The following is a 26,085-nucleotide window of genomic DNA, read 5'->3' as shown; positions in this document are numbered from 1 at the left end:
CGACGATCACTCACAAACTCCTCGCTCACTGTTACAATTCCTCCATGTCCAAATCCTCTGACTCCATCACTCCATCATGAATCTCTTGGTCACTATCCCCCTCTCCCTGACCTGCCCCTCCATGGACATGTCGGCTCATGGACTTGACCTGGGACAATGCAACACCAACGCGGCACATCAGCTACATCTCAACATGGATCACGCACCTGCTCCCTGTGGACACGGACCCAGGGGCACACTCCCCCACAACTCCAGGGAGACACACTGTCCCTCAGCGCTGACCCTCCGACAGTGCCCACTCCCTCAGCACTGACCCTCCGACAGTGCCCACTCCCTCAGCACTGACCCTCCGACAGTGCCAACACCCTCAGCACTGACCTTCCGACAGTGCCCACTCCCTCAGCACTGACCCTGCGACAGTGCCCACTCCCTCAGCACTGACCCTCCGACAGTGCCCACACCCTCAGCACTGACCCTCTGAGAGTGCCAACACCCTCAGCACTGACCTTCCGACAGTGCCCACTCCCTCAGCACTGACCCTCCAACAGTGCCCACTACCTCAGCACTGACCCTCTGACAGTGCCCACTCCCTCAGCACTGACCCGCCGGCAGTGCGGCACTCCCTCAGCACTGACCCTCCGACAGTGCGGCACTCCCTCAGCACTGACCCTCCGACAGTGCCCACTGCCTCAGCACTGACCCTCTGACAGTGCCCACTCCCTCAGCGCTGACCCTCCGACAGTGCCCACTCCCTCAGCGCTGACCCTGCGACAGTGCCCACTCCCTCAGCACTGACCCTCCGACAGTGCCCACACCCTCAGCACTGACCCTCTGAGAGTGCCCACTCTCTCAGCACCGACCCTCCGACAGTGCCCACACCCTCAGCACTGACCCTCTGACAGTGCCCACTCCCTCAGCGCTGACCCTCCGACAGTGCCCACTCCCTCAGCGCTGACCCTGCGACAGTGCCCACTCCCTCAGCACTGACCCTCCGACAGTGCCCACACCCTCAGCACTGACCCTCTGAGAGTGCCCACTCTCTGAGCACCGACCCTCCGACAGTGCCCACTCCCTCAGCACTGACCCTCCGACAGTGCCCACTCCCTCAGCACTGACCCTCCGACAGTGCGGCACTCCCTCAGCACTGACCCTCCGACAGTGCAGCACTCCCTCAGCACTGACCCTCCAACAGTGCAGCACTCCCTCAGCACTGACCCTCCAACAGTGCGGCGCTCCCTGAGCACTGACCCTCCGACAGTGCCCACTCCCTCAGCACTGACCCTCCGACAGTGCCCACTCCCTCAGCACTGACCCTCTGACAGTGCCAACACCCTCAGCACTGACCTTCCGACAATGCCCACTCCTCAGCACTGACCCTCCGATTGTGCTCACTCCCTCAGCACTGACCCTCCGACAGTGCCCACTCCCTCGCACTGACCCGCCGGCAGTGCGGCACTCCCTGAGCACTGACCCTCCGACAGTGCGGCACTCCCTCAGCACTGACCCTCCGACAGTGCCCACTGCCTCAGCGCTGACCCTCCGACAGTGCCCACTCCCTCAGCGCTGACCCTGCGACAGTGCCCACTCCCTCAGCACTGACCCTCCGACAGTGCCCACTCCCTCAGCACTGACCCTCTGAGAGTGCCCACTCTCTCAGCACTGACCCTCCGAAAGTGCCCACTCCCTGAGCACTGACCCTCTGACAGTGCCCACTCCCTCAGCACTGACCCTCCGACAGTGCCCACACCCTCAGCACTGACCCTCTGAGAGTGCCCACTCTCTCAGCACCGACCCTCCGACAGTGCCCACACCCTCAGCACCGACCCTCCGACAGTGGCCCACACCCTCAGCACCGACCCTCCGACAGTGCCCACACCCTCAGCACTGACCCTCTGAATTGAAAGGGTGTTGAGAGTGTGATGGGAGCAGAGGGGAACGTGTCAGGTTTCGGAATGTTTGTGCTGTGCTGTATTTAGCTGTGAGATAGGTTCTCCACAGGGAAACGTGGCAGCGAGAGCTGCAGCTGGGAAACGCTGACAGGATCGTGTCTCTTTGCAGTGTCGTGGAAATCCTATTACGAGGGCGTGGGCTGCATATGGATTCCCCTGTAGCTGTGCTGCTGTCCTATCCTCTCACCATCTACCACATCATCACTGTCCTAGTCCCACAGCACTGTGAGTCTGCACAGAATGTTCCAGAACAGATCACAAACTGCACTGCTCCCTAAGGGGCGCCAACTGTACACCACACCAGCAGACAATGGGATAACACTGGGGTACAGTACTAGTGGTGACAGGTCTGTCAGTGTATAACACTGGGGTACAGTACTGGTGGATACAGGTCTGTCAGTGTATAACACTGGGGTACAGTACTGGTGGGGATAGGCCTGTCCCTGTATAACACTGGGGTACAGTACTGGTGGGGACAGGTCTGTCCCTGTATAACACTGGGGTACAGTACTGGTGGGTCAGGTCTGTGGACTGTATAATACTGGGGTACAGTACTGGTGGGGACAGGTCTGTCACTGTATAACACTGGGTACAGTACTGGTGGGGACATGTCTGTCCCTGTATAACACTGGGGTACAGTACTGGTGGGGACAGGTCTGTCAGTGTATAACACTGGGGTACAGTACTGGTGGATACAGGTCTGTGACTGTATAACACTGGGGTACAGTACTGGTGGGGACAGGTCTGTCCCTGTATAACACTGGGGTACAGTACTGGTGGGGACAGGTCTGTCAGTGTATAACACTGGGGTACAGTACTGGTGGGGACAGGTCTGTCCCTGTATAACACTGGGATACAGTACTGGTGGGGACAGGTCTGTCACTGTATAACACTGGGGTACAGTACCGGTGGGGACAGGTCAGTCACTGTATAACACTGGGGTACAGTACTGGTGAGGACAGGTCTGTCAGTGTATAACACTGGGGTACAGTACTGGTGGATACAGGTCTGTGACTGTATAACACTGGGGTACTGTACTGGTGGGGACAGGTCTGTCCCTGTATAACACTGGGGTACAGTACTGGTGGGGACAGGTCTGTCAGTGTATAACACTGGGGTACAGTACTGGTGGGGACAGGTCTGTCCCTGTATAACACTGGGATACAGTACTGGTGGGACAGGTCTGTCACTGTATAACACTGGGGTACAGTACCGGTGGGGACAGGTCTGTCACTGTATAACACTGGGGTACAGTACTGGTGAGGACAGGTCTGTCACTGTATAACACTGGGGTACAGTACTGGTGGGGACAGGTCTGTCACTGTATAACACTGGGGAAACAGTACTGGTGGGGACAGGTCTGTCACTGTATAACACTGGGGTACAGTACTGGTGGGGACAGGTCTGTCACTGTATAACACTGGGGTACAGTACTGGTGGGGACAGGTCTGTCAGTGTATAACACTGTGGTACAGTACTGGTGGGGACAGGTCTGTCCCTGTATAACACTGGGGTACAGTACTGGTGGGGACAGGTCTGTCAGTGTATAACACTGGGGTACAGTACTGGTGGGGACAGGTCTGTCTCTGTATAACACTGGGGTACAGTACTGGTGGGGACAGGTCTATCCCTGTATAACACTGGGATACAGGACTGGTGGGGACAGGTCTGTCAGTGTATAACACTGGGTACAGTACTGGTGGGGACAGGTCTGTCAGTGTATAACACTGTGGTACAGGACTGGTGGGGACAGGTCTGTCAGTATATAACACTGGGGTACAGTACTGGTGGGGACAGGTCTTTCCCTGTATAACACTGGGATACAGGACTGGTGGGGACAGGTCTGTCAGTGTATAACACTGGGGTACAGTACTGGTGGGGACAGGTCTGTCAGTGTATAACACTGGGGTACAGTACTGGTGGGGACAGGTCTGTCAGTGTATAACACTGGGGTACAGTACTGGTGGGGACAGGTCTGTCAGTGTATAACACTGTGGTACAGTACTGGTGGGGACAGGTCTGTCAGTATATAACACTGGGGTACAGTACTGGTGGGGACAGGTCTGTCACTGTATAACACTGGGGTACAGTACTGGTGGGACAGGTCTGTCACTGTATAACACTGGGGTACAGTACTGGTGGGGACAGGTCTGTCAGTGTATAACACTGGGGTACAGTACTGGTGGGGGACAGGTCTGTCAGTGTATAACACTGGGGTACAGTACTGGTGGGGACAGGTCTGTCCCTGTATAACACTGGGGTACAGTACTGGTGGGGACAGGTCTGTCAGTGTATAACACTGGGGTACAGTACTGGTGGGGACAGGTCTGTCACTGTATAACACTGTGGTACAGTACTGGGGGGGAACAGGTCTGTCACTCTATAACACTGGGGTACAGTACTGGTGGGGACAGGTCTGTCCCTGTATAACACTGGGGTACAGTACTGGTGGGGACAGTTCTGTCAGTGTATAACACTGGGGTACAGTACTGGTGAGGGACAGGTCTGTCAATGTATAACACTGGGGTACAGTACTGGTGGGGAAAGGTCTGTCCGTGTATAACACTGGGGTACAGTACTGGTGGGGACAGGGCTGTCCCTGTATAACACTGGGTACAGTACTGGTGGGGACAGGTCTGTCACTGTATAACACTGGGGTACAGTACTGGTGGGGACAGGTCTGTCCCTGTATAACACTGGGGTACAGTACTGGTGGGGACAGGCCTGTCAGTGTATAACACTGGGGTACAGTACTGGTGGGGGACAGGTCTGTCAGTGTATAACACTGGGGTACAGTACTGGTGGGGACAGGTCTGTCCCTGTATAACACTGGGGTACAGTACTGGTGGGGACAGGTCTGTCCCTGTATAACACTGAGGTACAGTACTGGTGGGGACACATCTGTCCCTGTATAACACTGGGGTACAGTACTGGTGGGGACACGTCTGTCCCTGTATAACACTGGGGTACAGTACTGGTGGGGACAGGTCAGTCACTGTATAACACTGGGGCACTGTACTGGTGGGGACGGGTCTGTCACTGTATAACACTGGGATACAGTACTGGTGGGGACAGCTCTGTCCCTGTATAACACTGGGATACAGTACTGGTGGGGACAGGTCTGTCCCTGTATAACACTGGGGTACAGTACTGGTGGGGACAGGTCTGTCAATGTATAACACTGGGGTACAGTACTGGTGGGGAGAGGTCTGTCACTGTATAACACTGGGGTACAGTACTGGAGGGGACAGGTCTGTCCCTGTATAACACTGGGGTACAGTACTGGTGGGGACAGGTCTGTCACTGTATAACACTGGGGTACAGTACTGGTGGGGACAGGTCTGTCAGTGTATAAAACTGGAGTACAGTACTGGAGGGGACAGGTCTGTCCCTGTATAACACTGGGGTACAGTACTGGTGGGGACAGGTCTGTCAGTGTATAACACTGGGGTACAGTACTGGTGGGGACAGGTCTGTCAGTGTATAACACTGGGGTACAGTACTGGTGGGGACAGGTCTGTCAGTGTATAACACGGGGGTACAGTACTGGTGGGGACAGGTCTGTCAGTGTATAACACTGGGGTACAGTACTGGTGGGGACAGGTCTGTCAGTGTATAACACTGGGGTACAGTACTGGGTGGGGACAGGTCTGTCAGTGTAGGACACTGGGGTACAGTACTGGGTGGGGACAGGTCTGTCCCTGTATAACACTGGGGTACAGTACTGGTGGATACAGGTCTGTGACTGTATAACACTGGGGTACAGTACTGGTGGGGACAGGTCTGTCCTTGTATAACACTGGGGTACTGTACTGGTGGGGACAGGTCTGTCCCTGTATAACACTGGGATACAGTACTGGTGGGGACAGGTCTGTCAGTGTATAACACTGGGGTACAGTACTGGTGGGGACAGATCTGTCAGTGTGTAACACTGGGGTACAGTACTGGTGGGGACAGGTCTGTCCCTGTATAACACTGGGGTACTGTACTGGTGGGGACAGGTCTGTCCCTGTATAACACTGGGATACAGTACTGGTGGGGACAGGTCTGTCAGTGTATAACACTGGGATACAGTACTGGTGGGGACAGGTCTGTCAGTGTGTAACACTGGGGTACAGTACTGGTGGGGACAGGTCTGTCTCTGTATAACACTGGGGTACAGTACTGGTGGGGACAGGTCTATCCCTGTATAACACTGGGATACAGTACTGGTGGGGACAGGTCTGTCAGTGTATAACACTGGGGTACAGTACTGGTGGGGACAGGTCTGTCAGTGTATAACACTGTGGTACAGTACTGGTGGGGACAGGTCTGTCAGTATATAACACTGGGGTACAGTACTGGTGGGGACAGGTCTGTCCCTGTATAACACTGGGATACAGTACTGGTGGGGACAGGTCTGTCAGTGTATAACACTGGGGTACAGTACTGGTGGGGACGGGTCTGTCAGTGTATAACACTGGGGTACAGTACTGGTGGGGACAGGTCTGTCCCTGTATAACACTGGGATACAGTACTGGTGGGGACAGGTCTGTCACTGTATAACACTGGGGTACAGTACCGGTGGGGACAGGTCTGTCACTGTATAACACTGGGGTACAGTACTGGTGAGGACAGGTCTGTCCCTGTATAACACTGGGATACAGTACAGTTGGGGACAGGTCTGTCTCTGTATAACACTGGGGTACAGTACTGGTGGGGACAGGTCTATCCCTGTATAACACTGGGATACAGTACTGGTGGGGACAGGTCTGTCACTGTATAACACTGGGGAACAATACTGGTGGGGACAGGTCTGTCACTGTATAACACTGGGGTACAGTACTGGTGGGGACAGGTCTGTCACTGTATAACACTGGGGTACAGTACTGGTGGGGACAGGTCTGTCAGTGTATAACACTGTGGTACAGTACTGGTGGGGACAGGTCTGTCCCTGTATAACACTGGGGTACAGTACTGGTGGGGACAGGTCTGTCAGTGTATAACACTGTGGTACAGTACTGGTGGGGACAGGTCTGTCCCTGTATAACACTGGGGTACAGTACTGGTGGGGACAGGTCTGTCTCTGTATAACACTGGGGTACAGTACTGGTGGGGACAGGTCTATCCCTGTATAACACTGGGATACAGTACTGGTGGGGACAGGTCTGTCAGTGTATAACACTGGGGTACAGCACTGGTGGGGACAGGTCTGTCAGTGTATAACACTGTGGTACAGTACTGGTGGGGACAGGTCTGTCAGTATATAACACTGGGGTACAGTACTGGTGGGGACAGGTCTGTCCCTGTATAACACTGGGATACAGTACTGGTGGGGACAGGTCTGTCAGTGTATAACACTGGGGTACAGTACTGGTGGGGACAGGTCTGTCAGTGTATAACACTGGGGTACAGTACTGGTGGGGACAGGTCTGTCAGTGTATAACACTGGGGTACAGTACTGGTGGGGACAGGTCTGTCAGTGTATAACACTGTGGTACAGTACTGGTGGGGACAGGTCTGTCAGTATATAACACTGGGGTACAGTACTGGTGGGGACAGGTCTGTCACTGTATAACACTGGGGTACAGTACTGGTGGGGACAGGTCTGTCACTGTATAACACTGGGGTACAGTACTGGTGGGGACAGGTCTGTCAGTGTATAACACTGGGGTACAGTACTGGTGGGGGACAGGTCTGTCAGTGTATAACACTGGGGTACAGTACTGGTGGGGACAGGTCTGTCCCTGTATAACACTGGGGTACAGTACTGGTGGGGACAGGTCTGTCAGTGTATAACACTGGGGTACAGTACTGGTGGGGACAGGTCTGTCACTGTATAACACTGTGGTACAGTACTGGGGGGGAACAGGTCTGTCACTGTATAACACTGGGGTACAGTACTGGTGGGGACAGGTCTGTCCCTGTATAACACTGGGGTACAGTACTGGTGGGGACAGTTCTGTCAGTGTATAACACTGGGGTACAGTACTGGTGAGGGACAGGTCTGTCAGTGTATAACACTGGGGTACAGTACTGGTGGGGACAGGTCTGTCAGTGTATAACACTGGGGTACAGTACTGGTGGGGACAGGGCTGTCCCTGTATAACACTGGGGTACAGTACTGGTAGGGACAGGTCTGTCACTGTATAACACTGGGGTACAGTACTGGTGGGGACAGGTCTGTCCCTGTATAACACTGGGGTACAGTACTGGTGGGGACACTGTCAGTGTATAACACTGGGGTACAGTACTGGTGGGGACACGTCTGTCCCTGTATAACACTGGGGAACAGTACTGGTGGGGACAGGTCTGTCAGTGTATAACACTGGGGTACAGTACTGGTGGGGACAGGTCTGTCAGTGTATAACACTGGGGTACAGTACTGGTGGGGACAGGTCTGTCAGTGTATAACACTGGGGTACAGTACTGGTGGGGGACAGGTCTGTCAGTGTATAACACTGGGGTACAGTACTGGTGGGGACACGTCTGTCCCTGTATAACACTGGGGTACAGTACTGGTGGGGACAGGTCTGTCAATGTATAACACTGGGGTACAGTACTGGTGGGGACAGGTCTGTCAGTGTATAACACTGGGGTACAGTACTGGTGGGGACAGGTCTGTCCCTGTATAACACTGGGGTACAGTAATGGTGGGGATAGGTCTGTCAGTGTATAAAACTGGAGTACAGTACTGGAGGGGACAGGTCTGTCCCTGTATAACACTGGGGTACAGTACTGGTGGGGACAGGTCTGTCAGTGTATAACACTGGGGTACAGTACTGGTGGGGACAGGTCTGTCAGTGTATAACACGGGGGTACAGTACTGGTGGGGACAGGTCTGTCAGTGTATAACACTGGGGTACAGTACTGGTGGGGACAGGTCTGTCAGTGTATAACACTGTGGTACAGTACTGGGTGGGGACAGGTCTGTCAGTGTAGGACACTGGGGTACAGTACTGGGTGGGGACAGGTCTGTCCCTGTATAACACTGGGGTACAGTACTGGTGGGGACAGGTCTGTCCGTGTATAACCCTGGGGTACAGTACTGGTGGGGACAGGTCTGTCCCTGTATAACACTGGGGTACAGTACTGGTGGGGACAGGTCTGTCAGTGTATAACACTGGGGTACAGTACTGGTGGGGACAGGTCTGTCCCTGTATAACACTGGGGTACAGTACTGGTGGGGACAGGTCTGTCAGTGTATAACACTGGGGTACAGTACTGGTGGGGACAGGTCTGTCACTGTATAACACTGGGGTACAGTACTGGTGGGGACAGGTCTGTCAGTGTATAACACTGGGGTACAGTACTGGTGGGGACAGGTCTGTCACTGTATAACACTGGGGTACAGTACTGGTGGGGACAGGTCTGTCCCTGTATAACACTGGGGTACAGTACTGGATGGGACAGGTCTGTCAGTGTATAACACTGGGGTACAGTACTGGTGGGGACAGGTCTGTCACTGTATAACACTGGGGTACAGTACTGGTGGGGACAGGTCTGTCCCTGTATAACACTGGGGTACAGTACTGGTGGGGACAGGTCTGTCCCTGTATAACACTGGGGTACAGTGCTGGTGGGGACAGGTCTGTCAGTATATAACACTGGGGTACAGTACTGGTGGGGAGAGGTCTGTCACTGTATAACACTGGGGTACAGTACTGGTGGGGACAGGTCTGTCAGTGTATAACACTGGGGTACAGTACTGGTGGGGACAGGCCTGTCACTGTATAACACTGGGGTACAGTACTGGTGGGGACAGGTCTGTCACTGTATAACACTGGGGTACAGTACTGGTGGGGACAGGTCTGTCGCTGTTTAACACTGGGATACAGTACTGGTGGGGACAGGTCTGTCAGTGTATAACACTGGGGTACAGTACTGGTGGGGACAGGCCTGTCACTGTATAACACTGGGGTACAGTACTGGTGGGGACAGGTCTGTCACTGTATAACACTGGGGTACAGTACTGGTGGGGACAGGTCTGTCCCTGTATAACACTGGGGTACAGTACTGGTGGGGACAGGTCTGTCAGTGTATAACACTGGGGTACAGTACTGGTGGGGACAGGTCTGTCAGTGTATAACACTGGGGTACAGTACTGGTGGGGACAGGTCTGTCCCTGTATAACACTGGGGTACAGTACTGGTGGGGACAGGTCTGTCACTGTATAACACTGGGGTACAGTACTGGTGGGGACAGGTCTGTCCCTGTATAACACTGGGGTACAGTACTGGTGGGGACAGGTCTGTCAGTGTATAACACTGGGGTACAGTACTGGTGGGGACATGTCTGTCCCTGTATAACACTGGGGTACAGTACTGGTGGGGACAGGTCTGTCACTGTATAACACTGGGGTACAGTACTGGTGGGGACAGGTCTGTCAGTGTATGACACTGGGGTACAGTACTGGTGGGGACAGGTCTGTCAGTGTATAACACTGGGGTACAGTACTGGTGGGGACAGGTCAGTCCCTGTATAACACTGGGGTATAGTACTGGTGGGGACAGGTCTGTCACTGTATAACACTGGGGTACAGTACTGGTGGGGACAGGTCTGTCAGTGTATAACACTGGGGTACAGTACTGGTGGGGACAGGTCTGTCAGTGTATAACACTGGGGTACAGTACTGGTGGGGACAGGTCTGTCAGTGTATGACACTGGGGTACAGTACTGGTGGGGACAGGTCTGTCAGTGTATAACACTGGGGTACAGTACTGGTGGGGGACAGGTCTGTCCCTGTATAACACTGGGGTACAGTACTGGTGGGTACAGGTCTGTCAGTGTATAACACTGGGGTACAGTACTGGTGGGGACAGGTCTGTCAGTGTATAACACTGGGGTACAGTACTAGTGGGGACAGGTCTGTCTCTTTATAACACTGGGGTACAGTACTGGTGTGGACAGGTCTGTCACTGTATAACATTGGGTACAGTACTGGTGGGGACAGGTCTGTCAGTGTATACCAGTGGGGTACAGTACTGATGGGGACAGGTCTGTCGCTGTATAACACTGGGATACAGTACTGGTGGGGACAGGTCTGTCCCTGTATAACACTGGGGTACAGTACTGGTGGGGACAGGTCTGTCAGTGTATAACACTGGGGTACAGTACTGGTGGGGACAGGTCTGTCAGTGTATAACACTGGGGTACAGTACTGGTGGGGATAGGTCTGTCACTGTATAACACTGGGGTACAGTACTGGTGGGGACAGGTCTGTCAGTGTATAAAACTGGGGTACAGTACTGGTGGGGGACAGGTCTGACTGTGTATAACACGGGGCTACAGTACTGGTGGGGACAGGTCTGTCAGTGTATAACACTGGGGTACAGTACTGGTGGGGACAGGTCTGTCAGTGTATAACACTGGGGTACAGTACTGGTGGGGACAGGTCTGTCAGTGTATAACACTGGGGTACAGTACTGGTGGATACAGGTCTGTGACTGTATAACACTGGGGTACAGTACTGGTGGGGACAGGTCTGTCCCTGTATAACACTGGGGTACAGTACTGGTGGGGACAGGTCTGTCCCTGTATAACACTGGGGTACAGTGCTGGTGGGGACAGGTCTGTCAGTATATAACACTGGGGTACAGTACTGGTGGGGAGAGGTCTGTCACTGTATAACACTGGGGTACAGTACTGGTGGGGACAGGTCTGTCCCTGTATAACACTGGGGTACAGTGCTGGTGGGGACAGGTCTGTCAGTATATAACACTGGGGTACAGTACTGGTGGGGAGAGGTCTGTCACTGTATAACACTGGGGTACAGTACTGGTGGGGACAGGTCTGTCAGTGTATAACACTGGGGTACAGTACTGGTGGGGACAGGCCTGTCACTGTATAACACTGGGGTACAGTACTGGTGGGGACAGGTCTGTCACTGTATAACACTGGGGTACAGTACTGGTGGGGACAGGTCTGTCGCTGTTTAACACTGGGATACAGTACTGGTGGGGACAGGTCTGTCAGTGTATAACACTGGGGTACAGTACTGGTGGGGACAGGCCTGTCACTGTATAACACTGGGGTACAGTACTGGTGGGGACAGGTCTGTCACTGTATAACACTGGGGTACAGTACTGGTGGGGACAGGTCTGTCCCTGTATAACACTGGGGTACAGTACTGGTGGGGACAGGTCTGTCAGTGTATAACACTGGGGTACAGTACTGGTGGGGACAGGTCTGTCAGTGTATAACACTGGGGTACAGTACTGGTGGGGACAGGTCTGTCCCTGTATAACACTGGGGTACAGTACTGGTGGGGACAGGTCTGTCACTGTATAACACTGGGGTACAGTACTGGTGGGGACAGGTCTGTCCCTGTATAACACTGGGGTACAGTGCTGGTGGGGACAGGTCTGTCAGTATATAACACTGGGGTACAGTACTGGTGGGGAGAGGTCTGTCACTGTATAACACTGGGGTACAGTACTGGTGGGGACAGGTCTGTCCCTGTATAACACTGGGGTACAGTGCTGGTGGGGACAGGTCTGTCAGTATATAACACTGGGGTACAGTACTGGTGGGGAGAGGTCTGTCACTGTATAACACTGGGGTACAGTACTGGTGGGGACAGGTCTGTCAGTGTATAACACTGGGGTACAGTACTGGTGGGGACAGGCCTGTCAGTGTATAACACTGGGGTACAGTACTGGTGGGGACAGGTCTGTCCCTGTATAACACTGGGGTACAGTACTGGTGGGGACAGGTCTGTCACTGTATAACACTGGGGTACAGTACTGGTGGGGACAGGTCTGTCCCTGTATAACACTGGGGTACAGTACTGGTGGGGACAGGTCTGTCAGTGTATAACACTGGGGTACAGTACTGGTGGGGACATGTCTGTCCCTGTATAACACTGGGGTACAGTACTGGTGGGGACAGGTCTGTCACTGTATAACACTGGGGTACAGTACTGGTGGGGACAGGTCTGTCAGTGTATGACACTGGGGTACAGTACTGGTGGGGACAGGTCTGTCAGTGTATAACACTGGGGTACAGTACTGGTGGGGACAGGTCAGTCCCTGTATAACACTGGGGTATAGTACTGGTGGGGACAGGTCTGTCACTGTATAACACTGGGGTACAGTACTGGTGGGGACAGGTCTGTCAGTGTATAACACTGGGGTACAGTACTGGTGGGGACAGGTCTGTCAGTGTATAACACTGGGGTACAGTACTGGTGGGGACAGGTCTGTCAGTGTATGACACTGGGGTACAGTACTGGTGGGGACAGGTCTGTCAGTGTATAACACTGGGGTACAGTACTGGTGGGGGACAGGTCTGTCCCTGTATAACACTGGGGTACAGTACTGGTGGGTACAGGTCTGTCAGTGTATAACACTGGGGTACAGTACTGGTGGGGACAGGTCTGTCAGTGTATAACACTGGGGTACAGTACTAGTGGGGACAGGTCTGTCTCTTTATAACACTGGGGTACAGTACTGGTGTGGACAGGTCTGTCACTGTATAACATTGGGTACAGTACTGGTGGGGACAGGTCTGTCAGTGTATACCAGTGGGGTACAGTACTGATGGGGACAGGTCTGTCGCTGTATAACACTGGGATACAGTACTGGTGGGGACAGGTCTGTCCCTGTATAACACTGGGGTACAGTACTGGTGGGGACAGGTCTGTCAGTGTATAACACTGGGGTACAGTACTGGTGGGGACAGGTCTGTCAGTGTATAACACTGGGGTACAGTACTGGTGGGGATAGGTCTGTCACTGTATAACACTGGGGTACAGTACTGGTGGGGACAGGTCTGTCAGTGTATAAAACTGGGGTACAGTACTGGTGGGGGACAGGTCTGACTGTGTATAACACGGGGCTACAGTACTGGTGGGGACAGGTCTGTCAGTGTATAACACTGGGGTACAGTACTGGTGGGGACAGGTCTGTCAGTGTATAACACTGGGGTACAGTACTGGTGGGGACAGGTCTGTCAGTGTATAACACTGGGGTACAGTACTGGTGGATACAGGTCTGTGACTGTATAACACTGGGGTACAGTACTGGTGGGGACAGGTCTGTGACTGTATAACACTGGGGTACAGTACTGGTGGATACAGGTCTGTGACTGTATAACACTGGGGTACAGTACTGGTGGGGACAGGTCTGTCCCTGTATAACACTGGGGTACAGTACTGGTGGATACAGGTCTGTGACTGTATAACACTGGGGTACAGTACTGGTGGGGACAGGTCTGTCAGTGTATAACACTGGGGTACAGTACTGGTGGGGACAGGTCTGTCAGTGTATAACACTGGGGTACAGTACTGGTGGGGACAGGTCTGTCAGTGTATAACACTGGGGTACAGTACTGGTGGGGACAGGTCTGTCACTGTATAACACTGGGGTACAGTACTGGTGGATACAGGTCTGTGACTGTATAACACTGGGGTACAGTACTGGTGGGGACAGGTCTGTCCCTGTATAACACTGGGGTACAGTACTGGTGGGGACAGGTCTGTCAGTGTATAACACTGGGGTACAGTACTGGTGGGGACAGGTCTGTCAGTGTATAACACTGGGGTACAGTACTGGTGGATACAGGTCTGTGACTGTATAACACTGGGATACAGTACTGGTGGGGACAGGTCTGTCCCTGTATAACACTGGGGTACTGTACTGGTGGGGACAGGTCTGTCCCTGTATAACAGTGGGGTACAGTACTGGTGGGGACAGGTCTGTCAGTGTATAACACTGGGGTACAGTACTGGTGGGGACAGGTCTGTCCCTGTATAACACTGGGATACAGTACTGGTTGGGACAGGTCTGTCCCTGTATAACACTGGGGTACAGTACCGGTGGGGACAGGTCTGTCAATGTATAACACTGGGGTACAGTACTGGTGAGGATAGGTCTGTCACTGTATAACACTGGGGTACAGTACTGGTGGGGACAGGTCTGTCACTGTATAACACTGGGGAACAGTACTGGTGGGGACAGGTCTGTCACTGTATAACACTGGGGTACAGTACTGGGTGGGGACAGGTCTGTCACTGTATAACACTGGGGTACAGTACTGGTGGGGACAGGTCTGTCAGTGTATAACACTGTGGTACAGTACTGGTGGGGACAGGACTGTCCCTGTATAACACTGGGGTACAGTACTGGTGGGGACAGGTCTGTAAGTGTATAACACTGGGGTACAGTACTGGTGGGGACAGGTCTGTCTCTGTATAACACTGGGGTACAGTACTGGTGGGGACAGGCCTGTCAGTGTATAACACTGGGGTACAGTACTGGTGGGGACAGGTCTGTCCCTGTATAACACTGGGATACAGTACTGGTGGGGACAGGTCTGTCAGTGTATAACACTGGGGTACAGTACTGGTGGGGACAGGTCTGTCACTGTATAACACTGGGGTACAGTACTGGTGGGGACAGGTCTGTCAGTATATAACACTGGGGTACAGTACTGGTGGGGACAGGTCTGTCCCTGTATAACACTGGGATACAGTACTGGTGGGGACAGGTCTGTCAGTGTATAACACTGGGGTACAGTACTGGTGGGGACAGGTCTGTCAGTGTATAACACTGGGGTACAGTACTGGTGGGGACAGGTCTGTCCCTGTATAACACTGTGGTACAGTACTGGTGGGGACAGGTCTGTCAGTGTATAACACTGGGGTACAGTATTGGTGGGGACAGGTCTGTCCCTGTATAACACTGGGGTACAGTACTGGTGGGGACAGGTCTGTCAGTGTATAACACTGTGGTACAGTACTGGTGGGGACAGGTCTGTCAGTATATAACACCGGGGTACAGTACTGGTGGGGACAGGTCTGTCACTGTATAACACTGGGGTACAGTACTGGTGGGGACAGGTCTGTCCCTGTATAACACTGGGGTACAGTACTGGTGGGGACAGGTCTGTCAGTGTATAACACTGGGTACAGTACTGGGTGGGGACAGGTCTGTCAGTGTATCACACTGGGGTACAGTACTGGTGGGGACAGGTCTTTCAGTGTATAACACTGGGGTACAGTACTAGTGGGGACAGGTCTGTCAGTGTATAACACTGGGGTACAGTACTGGTGGGGACAGGTCTGTCACTGTATAACACTGGGGTACAGTACTGGTGGGGACAGGTCTGTCCCTGTATAACACTGGGGTACAGTACTGGTGGGGACAGGTCTGTCCCTGTATAACACTGGGGTACAGTACTGGTGGGGGACAGGTCTGTCCCTGTATAACACTGGGGTACAGTACTGGTGGGGACAGGTCTGTCAGTGTATAACACTGGGGTACAGTACTGGTGGGGACAGGTCTGTCAGTGTATAACACTGGGGTACAGTACTAGTGGGGACAGGTCTGTCTCTTTATAACACTGGGGTACAGTACTGGTGTGGACAGGTCTGTCACTGTATAACATTGGGGTACAGTACTGGGTGGGGACAGGTCTGTCAGTGTATACCAGTGGGGTACAGTACTGATGGGGACAGGTCTGTCGCTATATAACACTGGGATACAGTACTGGTGGGGACAGGTCTGTCCCTGTATAACACTGGGGTACAGTACTGGTGGGGACAGGTCTGTCAGTGTATAACACTGGGGTACAGTACTGGTGGGGACAGGTCTGTCAGTGTATAACACTGGGGTACAGTACTGGTGGGGATAGGTCTGTCACTGTATAACACTGGGGTACAGTACTGGTGGGGACAGGTCTGTCAGTGTACAAAACTGGGGTACAGTACTGGTGGGGGACAGGTCTGACAGTGTATAACACGGGGGTACAGTACTGGGTGGGGACAGGTCTGTCAGTGTATAACACTGGGGTACAGTACTGGTGGGGACAGGTCTGTCAGTGTATAACACTGGGGTACAGTACTGGTGGGGACAGGTCTGTCAGTGTATAACACTGGGGTACAGTACTGGTGGATACAGGTCTGTGACTGTATAACACTGGGGTACAGTACTGGTGGGGACAGGTCTGTGACTGTATAACACTCGGGTACAGTACTGGTGGATACAGGTCTGTGACTGTATAACACTGGGGTACAGTACTGGTGGGGACAGGTCTGTCCCTGTATAACACTGGGGTACAGTACTGGTGGATACAGGTCTGTGACTGTATAACACTGGGGTACAGTACTGGTGGGGACAGGTCTGTCCCTGTATAACACTGGGGTACAGTACTGGTGGTGACAGGTCTGTCAGTGTATAACACTGGGGTACAGTACTGGTGGGGACAGGTCTGTCACTGTATAACACTGGGGTACAGTACTGGTGGATACAGGTCTGTGACTGTATAACACTGGGGTACTGTATTGGTGGGGACAGGTCTGTCCCTGTATAACACTGGGGTACAGTACTGGTGGGGACAGGTCTGTCAGTGTATAACACTGGGGTACAGTACTGGTGGGGACAGGTCTGTCCCTGTATAACACTGGGATACAGTACTGGTGGATACAGGTCTGTGACTGTATAACACTGGGGTACAGTACCGGTGGGGACAGGTCTGTCACTGTATAACACTGGGGTACAGTACTGGTGAGGATAGGTCTGTCACTGTATAACACCGGGGTACAGTACTGTTGGGGACAGGTCTGTCACTGTATAACACTGGGGAACAGTACTGGTGGGGACAGGTCTGTCACTGTATAACACTGGGGTACAGTACTGGGTGGGGACAGGTCTGTCACTGTATAACACTGGGGTACAGTACTGGTGGGGACAGGTCTGTCAGTGTATAACACTGTGGTACAGTACTGGTGGGGACAGGACTGTCCCTGTATAACACTGGGGTACAGTACTGGTGGGGACAGGTCTGTAAGTGTATAACACTGGGGTACAGTACTGGTGGGGACAGGTCTGTCTCTGTATAACACTGGGGTACAGTACTGGTGGGGACAGGTCTGTCCCTGTATAACACTGGGATACAGTACTGGTGGGGACAGGTCTGTCAGTGTATAACACTGGGGTACAGTACTGGTGGGGACAGGTCTGTCCCTGTATAACACTGGGATACAGTACTGGTGGGGACAGGTCTGTCAGTGTATAACACTGGGGTACAGTACTGGTGGGGACAGGTCTGTCACTGTATAACACTGGGGTACAGTACTGGTGGGGACAGGTCTGTCCCTGTATAACACTGGGATACAGTACTGGTGGGGACAGGCCTGTCAGTGTATAACACTGGGGTACAGTACTGGTGGGGACAGGCCTGTCAGTGTATAACACTGGGGTACAGTACTGGTGGGGACAGGTCTTTCCCTGTATAACACTGGGATACAGTACTGGTGGGGACAGGTCTGTCAGTGTATAACACTGGGGTACAGTACTGGTGGGGACAGGTCTGTCAGTGTATAACACTGGGGTACAGTACTGGGTGGGGACAGGTCTGTCAGTGTAGGACACTGGGGACAGTACTCGGTGGGGACAGGTCTGTCCCTGTATAACACTGGGGTACAGTACTGGTGGGGACAGGTCTGTCAGTGTATAACACTGGAGTACAGTACTGGTGGGGACAGGTCTGTCCCTGTATAACACTGGGGTACAGTACTGGTGGGGACAGGTCTGTCAGTGTATAACACTGGGGTACAGTACTGGTGGGGACAGGTCTGTCAGTGTATAACACGGGGGTACAGTACTGGTGGGGACAGGTCTGTCAGTGGAAAACACTGGGGTACAGTACTGGTGGGGACAGGTCTGTCACTGTATGACACTGGGGTACAGTACTGGGTGGGGACAGGTCTGTCAGTGTAGGACACTGTGGTACAGTACTGGGTGGGGACAGGTCTGTCCCTGTATAACACTGGGGTACAGTACTGGTGGGGACAGGTCTGTCAGTGTATAACACTGGGGTACAGTACTGGTGGGGACAGGTCTGTCAGTGTATAACACTGGGGTACAGTACTGGTGGGGATAGGTCTGTCACTGTATAACACTGGGGTACAGTACTGGTGGGGACAGGTCTGTCAGTGTACAAAACTGGGGTACAGTACTGGTGGGGGACAGGTCTGACAGTGTATAACACGGGGGTACAGTACTGGGTGGGGACAGGTCTGTCAGTGTATAACACTGGGGTACAGTACTGGTGGGGACAGGTCTGTCAGTGTATAACACTGGGGTACAGTACTGGTGGGGGACAGGTCTGTCAGTGTATAACACTGGGGTACAGTACTGGTGGATACAGGTCTGTGACTGTATAACACTGGGGTACAGTACTGGTGGGGACAGGTCTGTGACTGTATAACACTGGGGTACAGTACTGGTGGATACAGGTCTGTGACTGTATAACACTGGGGTACAGTACTGGTGGGGACAGGTCTGTCCCTGTATAACACTGGGGTACAGTACTGGTGGATACAGGTCTGTGACTGTATAACACTGGGGTACAGTACTGGTGGGGACAGGTCTGTCCCTGTATAACACTGGGGTACAGTACTGGTGGTGACAGGTCTGTCAGTGTATAACACTGGGGTACAGTACTGGTGGGGACAGGTCTGTCACTGTATAACACTGGGGTACAGTACTGGTGGATACAGGTCTGTGACTGTATAACACTGGGGTACAGTACTGGTGGGGACAGGTCTGTCCCTGTATAACACTGGGGTACAGTACTGGTGGGGACAGGTCAGTCAGTGTATAACACTGGGGTACAGTACTGGTGGGGACAGGTCTGTCAGTGTATAACACTGGGGTACAGTACTGGTGGATACAGGTCTGTGACTGTATAACACTGGGGTACAGTACTGGTGGGGACAGGTCTGTCCCTGTATAACACTGGGGTGCTGTATTGGTGGGGACAGGTCTGTCCCTGTATAACACTGGGGTACAGTACTGGTGGGGACAGGTCTGTCAGTGTATAACACTGGGGTACAGTACTGGTGGGGACAGGTCTGTCCCTGTATAACACTGGGATACAGTACTGGTTGGGACAGGTCTGTCCCTGTATAACACTGGGGTACAGTACCGGTGGGGACAGGTCTGTCACTGTATAACACTGGGGTACAGTACTGGTGAGGATAGGTCTGTCACTGTATAACACCGGGGTATAGTACTGGTGGGGACAGGTCTGTCACTGTATAACACTGGGGAACAGTACTGGTGGGGACAGGTCTGTCACTGTATAACACTGGGGTACAGTACTGGGTGGGGACAGGTCTGTCACTGTATAACACGGGGGTACAGTACTGGTGGGGACAGGTCTGTCAGTGTATAACACTGGGGTACAGTACTGGTGGGGACAGGACTGTCCCTGTATAACACTGGGGTACAGTACTGGTGGGGACAGGTCTGTCAGTGTATAACACTGGGGTACAGTACTGGTGGGGACAGGTCTGTCACTGTATAACACTGGGGTACAGTACTGGTGGGGACAGGTCTGTCCCTGTATAACACTGGGATACAGTACTGGTCGGGACAGGCCTGTCAGTGTATAACACTGGGGTACAGTACTGGTGGGGACAGGCCTGTCAGTGTATAACACTGGGGTACAGTACTGGTGGGGACAGGTCTTTCCCTGTATAACACTGGGATACAGTACTGGTGGGGACAGGTCTGTCAGTGTATAACACTGGGGTACAGTACTGGTGGGGACAGGTCTGTCAGTGTATAACACTGGGGTACAGTACTTGGTGGGGACAGGTCTGTCAGTGTAGGACACTGGGGACAGTACTCGGTGGGGACAGGTCTGTCCCTGTATAACACTGGGGTACAGTACTGGTGGGGACAGGTCTGTCAGTGTATAACACTGGAGTACAGTACTGGTGGGGACAGGTCTGTCCCTGTATAACACTGGGGTACAGTACTGGTGGGGACAGGTCTGTCAGTGTATAACACTGGGGTACAGTACTGGTGGGGACAGGTCTGTCACTGTATGACACTGGGGTACAATACTGGGTGGGGACAGGTCTGTCAGTGTAGGACACTGTGGTACAGTACTGGGTGGGGACAGGTCTGTCCCTGTATAACACTGGGGTACAGTACTGGTGGGGACAGGTCTGTCAGTGTATAACACTGGGGTACAGTACTGGTGGGGACAGGTCTGTCCCTGTATAACACTGGGGTACAGTACTGGTGGGGACAGGTCTGTCAGTGTATAACACTGGGGTACAGTACTGGTGGGGACAGGTCTGTCACTGTATAACACTGGGGTACAGTACTGGTGGGGACAGGTCTGTCCCTGTATAACACTGGGGTACAGTACTGGTGGGGACAGGTCTGTCAGTGTATAACACTGGGGTACAGTACTGGTGGGGACAGGTCTGTCCCTGTATAACACTGGGGTACAGTACTGGTGGGGACAGGTCTGTCAGTGTATAACACTGGGGTACAGTACTGGTGGGGACAGGTCTGTCACTGTATAACACTGGGGTACAGTACTGGTGGGGACAGGTCTGTCAGTGTATAACACTGGGGTACAGTACTGGTGGGGACAGGTCTGTCACTGTATAACACTGGGGTACAGTACTGGTGGGGACAGGTCTGTCAGTGTATAACACTGGGGTACAGTACTGGTGGGGACAGGTCTGTCCGTGTATAACACTGGGGTACAGTACTGGGTGGGGACAGGTCTGTCAGTGTAGGACACTGGGGTACAGTACTGGGTGGGGACAGGTCTGTCCCTGTATAACACTGGGGTACAGTACTGGTGGGGACAGGTCTGTCTGTGTATAACACTGGGGTACAGTACTGGTGGGGACAGGTCTGTCCCTGTATAACACTGGGGTACAGTACTGGTGGGGACAGGTCTGTCCCTGTATAACACTGGGGTACAGTACTGGGTGGGGACAGGTCTGTCAGTGTAGGACACTGGGGTACAGTACTGGGTGGGGACAGGTCTGTCCCTGTATAACACTGGGGTACAGTTCTGGTTGGGACAGGTCTGTCTGAGTATAACTTTGGGGTACAGTACTGGTGGGGACAGGTCTGTCAGTGTATAACACTGGGGTACAGTACTGGTGGGGACAGGTCTGTCAGTGTATAACACTGGGGTACAGTACTGGTGGGGACAGGTCTGTGACTGTATAACACTGGGGTACAGTACTGGTGGGGACAGGTCTGTCCCTGTATAACACTGGGGTACAGTACTGGTGGGGACAGGTCTGTCAGTGTATAACACTGGGGTACAGTACTGGTGGGGACAGGTCTGTCAGTGTATAACACTGTGGTACAGTACTGGTGGGGACAGGTCTGTCAGTATATAACACCGGGGTACAGTACTGGTGGGGACAGGTCTGTCTCTGTATAACACTGGGGTACAGTACTGGTGGGGACAGGTCTGTCTCTGTATAACACTGGGGTACAGTACTGGTGGGGAACAGGTCTGTCATTGTATAACACTGGGGTACAGTACTGGTGGGGAACAGGTCTGTCACTGTATAACACTGGGGTACAGTACTGGTGGGGACAGGTCTGTCCCTGTATAACACTGGGGTACAGTACTGGTGGGGACAGGTCTGTCTGTGTATAACACTGGGTACAGTACTGGTGAGGGACAGGTCTATCAGTGTATAACACTGGGGTACAGTACTGGTGGGGAACAGGTCTGTCACTGTATAACACTGGGGTACAGTACTGGTGGGGACAGGTCTGTCCCTGTATAACACTGGGGTACAGTACTGGTGGGGACAGGTCTGTCAGTGTATAACACTGGGTACAGTACTGGTGAGGGACAGGTCTGTCAGTGTATAACACTGGGGTACAGTACTGGTGGGGACAGGTCTGTCAGTGTATAACACTGGGGTACAGTACTGGTGGGGACAGGGCTGTCCCTGTATAACACTGGGGTACAGTACTGGTGGGGACAGGTCTGTCAGTGTATAACACTGGGGTACAGTACTGGGTGGGGACAGGTCTGTCTGTGTATAACACTGGGGTACAGTACTGGTGGGGACAGGTCTGTCTGTGTATAACACTGGGGTACAGTACTGGTGGGGACAGGTCTGTCCCTGTATAACACTGGGGTACAGTACTGGTGGGGACAGGTCTGTCAGTGTATAACACTGGGGTACAGTACTGGTGGGGACAGGTCTGTCAGTGTATAACACTGGGGTACAGTACTGGTGGGGACAGGTCTGTCAGTGTATAACACTGGGGTACAGTACTGGTGGGGACAGGTCTGTCACTGTATAACACTGGGGTACAGTACTGGTGGATACAGGTCTGTGACTGTATAACACTGGGGTACAGTACTGGTGGGGACAGGTCTGTCCCTGTATAACACTGGGGTACTGTACTGGTGGGGACAGGTCTGTCCCTGTATAACACTGGGGTACAGTACTGGTGAGGACAGGTCTGTCAGTGTATAACACTGGGGTACAGTACTGGTGGGGACAGGTCTGTCCCTGTATAACACTGGGGTACAGTACTGGTTGGGACAGGTCTGTCCCTGTATAACACTGGGGTACAGTACCGGTGGGGACAGGTCTGTCACTGTATAACACTGGGGTACAGTACTGGTGAGGATAGGTCTGTCACTGTATAACACTGGGGTACAGTACTGGTGGGGACAGGTCTGTCACTGTATAACACTGGGGAACAGTACTGGTGGGGACAGGTCTGTCACTGTATAACACTGGGGTACAGTACTGGGTGGGGACAGGTCTGTCACTGTATAACACTGGGGTACAGTACTGGTAGGGACAGGACTGTCCCTGTATAACACTGGGGTACAGTACTGGTGGGGACAGGTCTGTAAGTGTATAACACTGGGGTACAGTACTGGTGGGGACAGGTCTGTCCCTGTATAACACTGGGATACAGTACTGGTGGGGACAGGTCTGTCAGTGTATAACACTGGGGTACAGTACTGGTGGGGACAGGTCTGTCAGTGTATAACACTGTGGTACAGTACTGGTGGGGACAGGTCTGTCAGTATATAACACCGGGGTACAGTACTGGTGGGGACAGGTCTGTCACTGTATAACACTGGGGTACAGTACTGGTGGGGACAGGTCTGTCAGTGTATAACAGTGGGGTACAGTACTGGTGGGGAACAGGTCTGTCTCTGTATAACACTGGGGTACAGTACTGGTGGGGACAGGTCTGTCCCTGTATAACACTGGGGTACAGTACTGGTGGGGACAGGTCTGTCAGTGTATAACACTGGGTACAGTACTGGTGAGGGACAGGTCTGTCAGTGTATAACACTGGGGTACAGTACTTGTGGGGACAGGTCTGTCAGTGTATAACACTGGGGTACAGTACTGGTGGGGACAGGGCTGTCCCTGTATAACACTGGGGTACAGTACTGGTGGGGACAGGTTTGTCAGTGTAAAACACTGGGGTACAGTACTGGTGGGGACAGGCCTGTCAGTGTATAACACTGGGGTACAGTACTGGTGGCGGACAGGTCTGTCAGTGTATAACACTGGGGTACAGTACTGGTGGGGACAGGTCTGTCCCTGTATAACACTGGGATACAGTACTGGTGGGGACAGGTCTGTCAGTGTATAACACTGGGGTACAGTACTGGTGGGGACAGGTCTGTCAGTGTATAACACTGGGGTACAGTACTGGGTGGGGACAGGTCTGTCAGTGTAGGACACTGGGGACAGTACTGGGTGGGGACAGGTCTGTCCCTTGTAACACTGGGGTACAGTACTGGTGGGGACAGGTCTGTCAGTGTATAACACTGGAGTACAGTACTGGTGGGGACAGGTCTGTCCCTGTATAACACTGGCGTACAGTACTGGTGGGGACAGGTCTGTCAGTGTATAACACTGGGGTACAGTACTGGTGGGGACAGGTCTGTCCCTGTATAACACTGGGTACAGTACTGGTGGGGACAGGTCTGTCAGTGTATAACACTGGGGTACAGTACTGGTGGGGACAGGTCTGTCACTGTATAACACTGGGGTACAGTACTGGTGGGGACAGGTCTGTCCCTGTATAACACTGGGGTACAGTACTGGTGGGGACAGGTCTGTCCCTGTATAACACTGGGGTACAGTACTGGTGGGGACAGGTCTGTCAGTGTATAACACTGGGTACAGTACTGGTGAGGGACAGGTCTGTCAGTGTATAACACTGGGGTACAGTACTGGTGGGGACAGGTCTGTCTCTGTATAACACTGGGGGACAGTACTGGTGGGGACAGGTCTGTCAGTGAATAACACTGGGGTACAGTACTGGTGGGGACAGGTCTGTCAGTGTATAACACTGGGGTACAGTACTGGTGGGGACAGGTCTGTCAGTGTATAACACTGGGGTACAGTACTGGTGGGGACAGGTCTGTCAGTATATAACACTGGGGTACAGTACTGGTGGGGACAGGTCTGTCCCTGTATAACACTGGGATACAGTACTGGTGGGGACAGGTCTGTCAGTGTATAACACTGGGGTACAGTACTGGTGGGGACAGGTCTGTGACTGTATAACACTGGGGTACAGTACTGGTGGGGACAGGTCTGTCCCTGTATAACAATGGGGTACAGTACTGGTGGGGACAGGTCTGTCAGTGTATAACACTGGGGTACAGTACTGGTGGGGACAGGTCTGTCAGTGTATAACACTGTGGTACAGTACTGGTGGGGACAGGTCTGTCAGTGTATAACACTGGGGTACAGTACTGGTGGGGACAGGTCTGTCCCTGTATAACACTGGGGTACAGTACTGGTGGGGACAGGTCTGTCCCTGTATAACACTGGGGTACAGTACTGGTGGGGAACAGGTCTGTCAGTGTATAACACCGGGGTATAGTACTGGTGGGGAACAGGTCTGTCACTGTATAACACTGGGGTACAGTACTGGTGGGGAACAGGTCTGTCACTGTATAACACTGGGGTAGAGTACTGGTGGGAACAGGTCTGTCAGTGTATAACACTGGGGTACAGTACTGGTGGGGAACAGGTCTGTCACTGTATAACACTGGGGTACAGTACTGGTGGGGACAGGTCTGTCCCTGTATAACACTGGGGTACAGTACTGGTGGGGACAGGTCTGTCAGTGTATAACACTGGGTACAGTACTGGTGAGGGACAGGTCTATCAGTGTATAACACTGGGGTACAGTACTGGTGGGGAACAGGTCTGTCACTGTATAACACTGGGGTACAGTACTGGTGGGGACAGGTCTGTCAGTGTATAACACTGGGGTACAGTACTGGTGGGGACAGGTCTGTCAGTGTATAACACTGGGTACAGTACTGGTGGGGACAGGTCTGTCAGTGTATAACACTGGGGTACAGTACTGGT

At 53.2% G+C, this 26,085-nt stretch overlaps 1 long non-coding RNA gene across 1 annotated transcript in view; it reads left to right on the top strand.

Annotated features, from left to right (window-relative positions):
• The first annotated feature begins 2,066 nt into the window (after window positions 1–2,066).
• Window positions 2,067–26,085, top strand: part of LOC140474588 (uncharacterized) — a 42,221-nt gene continuing 18,202 nt past the window's right edge. The window contains exon 1 of the long non-coding RNA XR_011959237.1: window positions 2,067–2,174. This is a non-coding gene — a long non-coding RNA (uncharacterized lncRNA). The remainder of the gene's footprint in view (window positions 2,175–26,085) is intronic.

This window comes from Chiloscyllium punctatum, unplaced genomic scaffold (assembly GCF_047496795.1).
Source record: "Chiloscyllium punctatum isolate Juve2018m unplaced genomic scaffold, sChiPun1.3 scaffold_1085, whole genome shotgun sequence".
Classification (NCBI taxonomy): Eukaryota; Metazoa; Chordata; class Chondrichthyes; order Orectolobiformes; family Hemiscylliidae; genus Chiloscyllium; species Chiloscyllium punctatum.
Note: the sequence above shows the minus strand (reverse complement) of the source record. Positions and strands in the feature narration are given on the sequence as shown.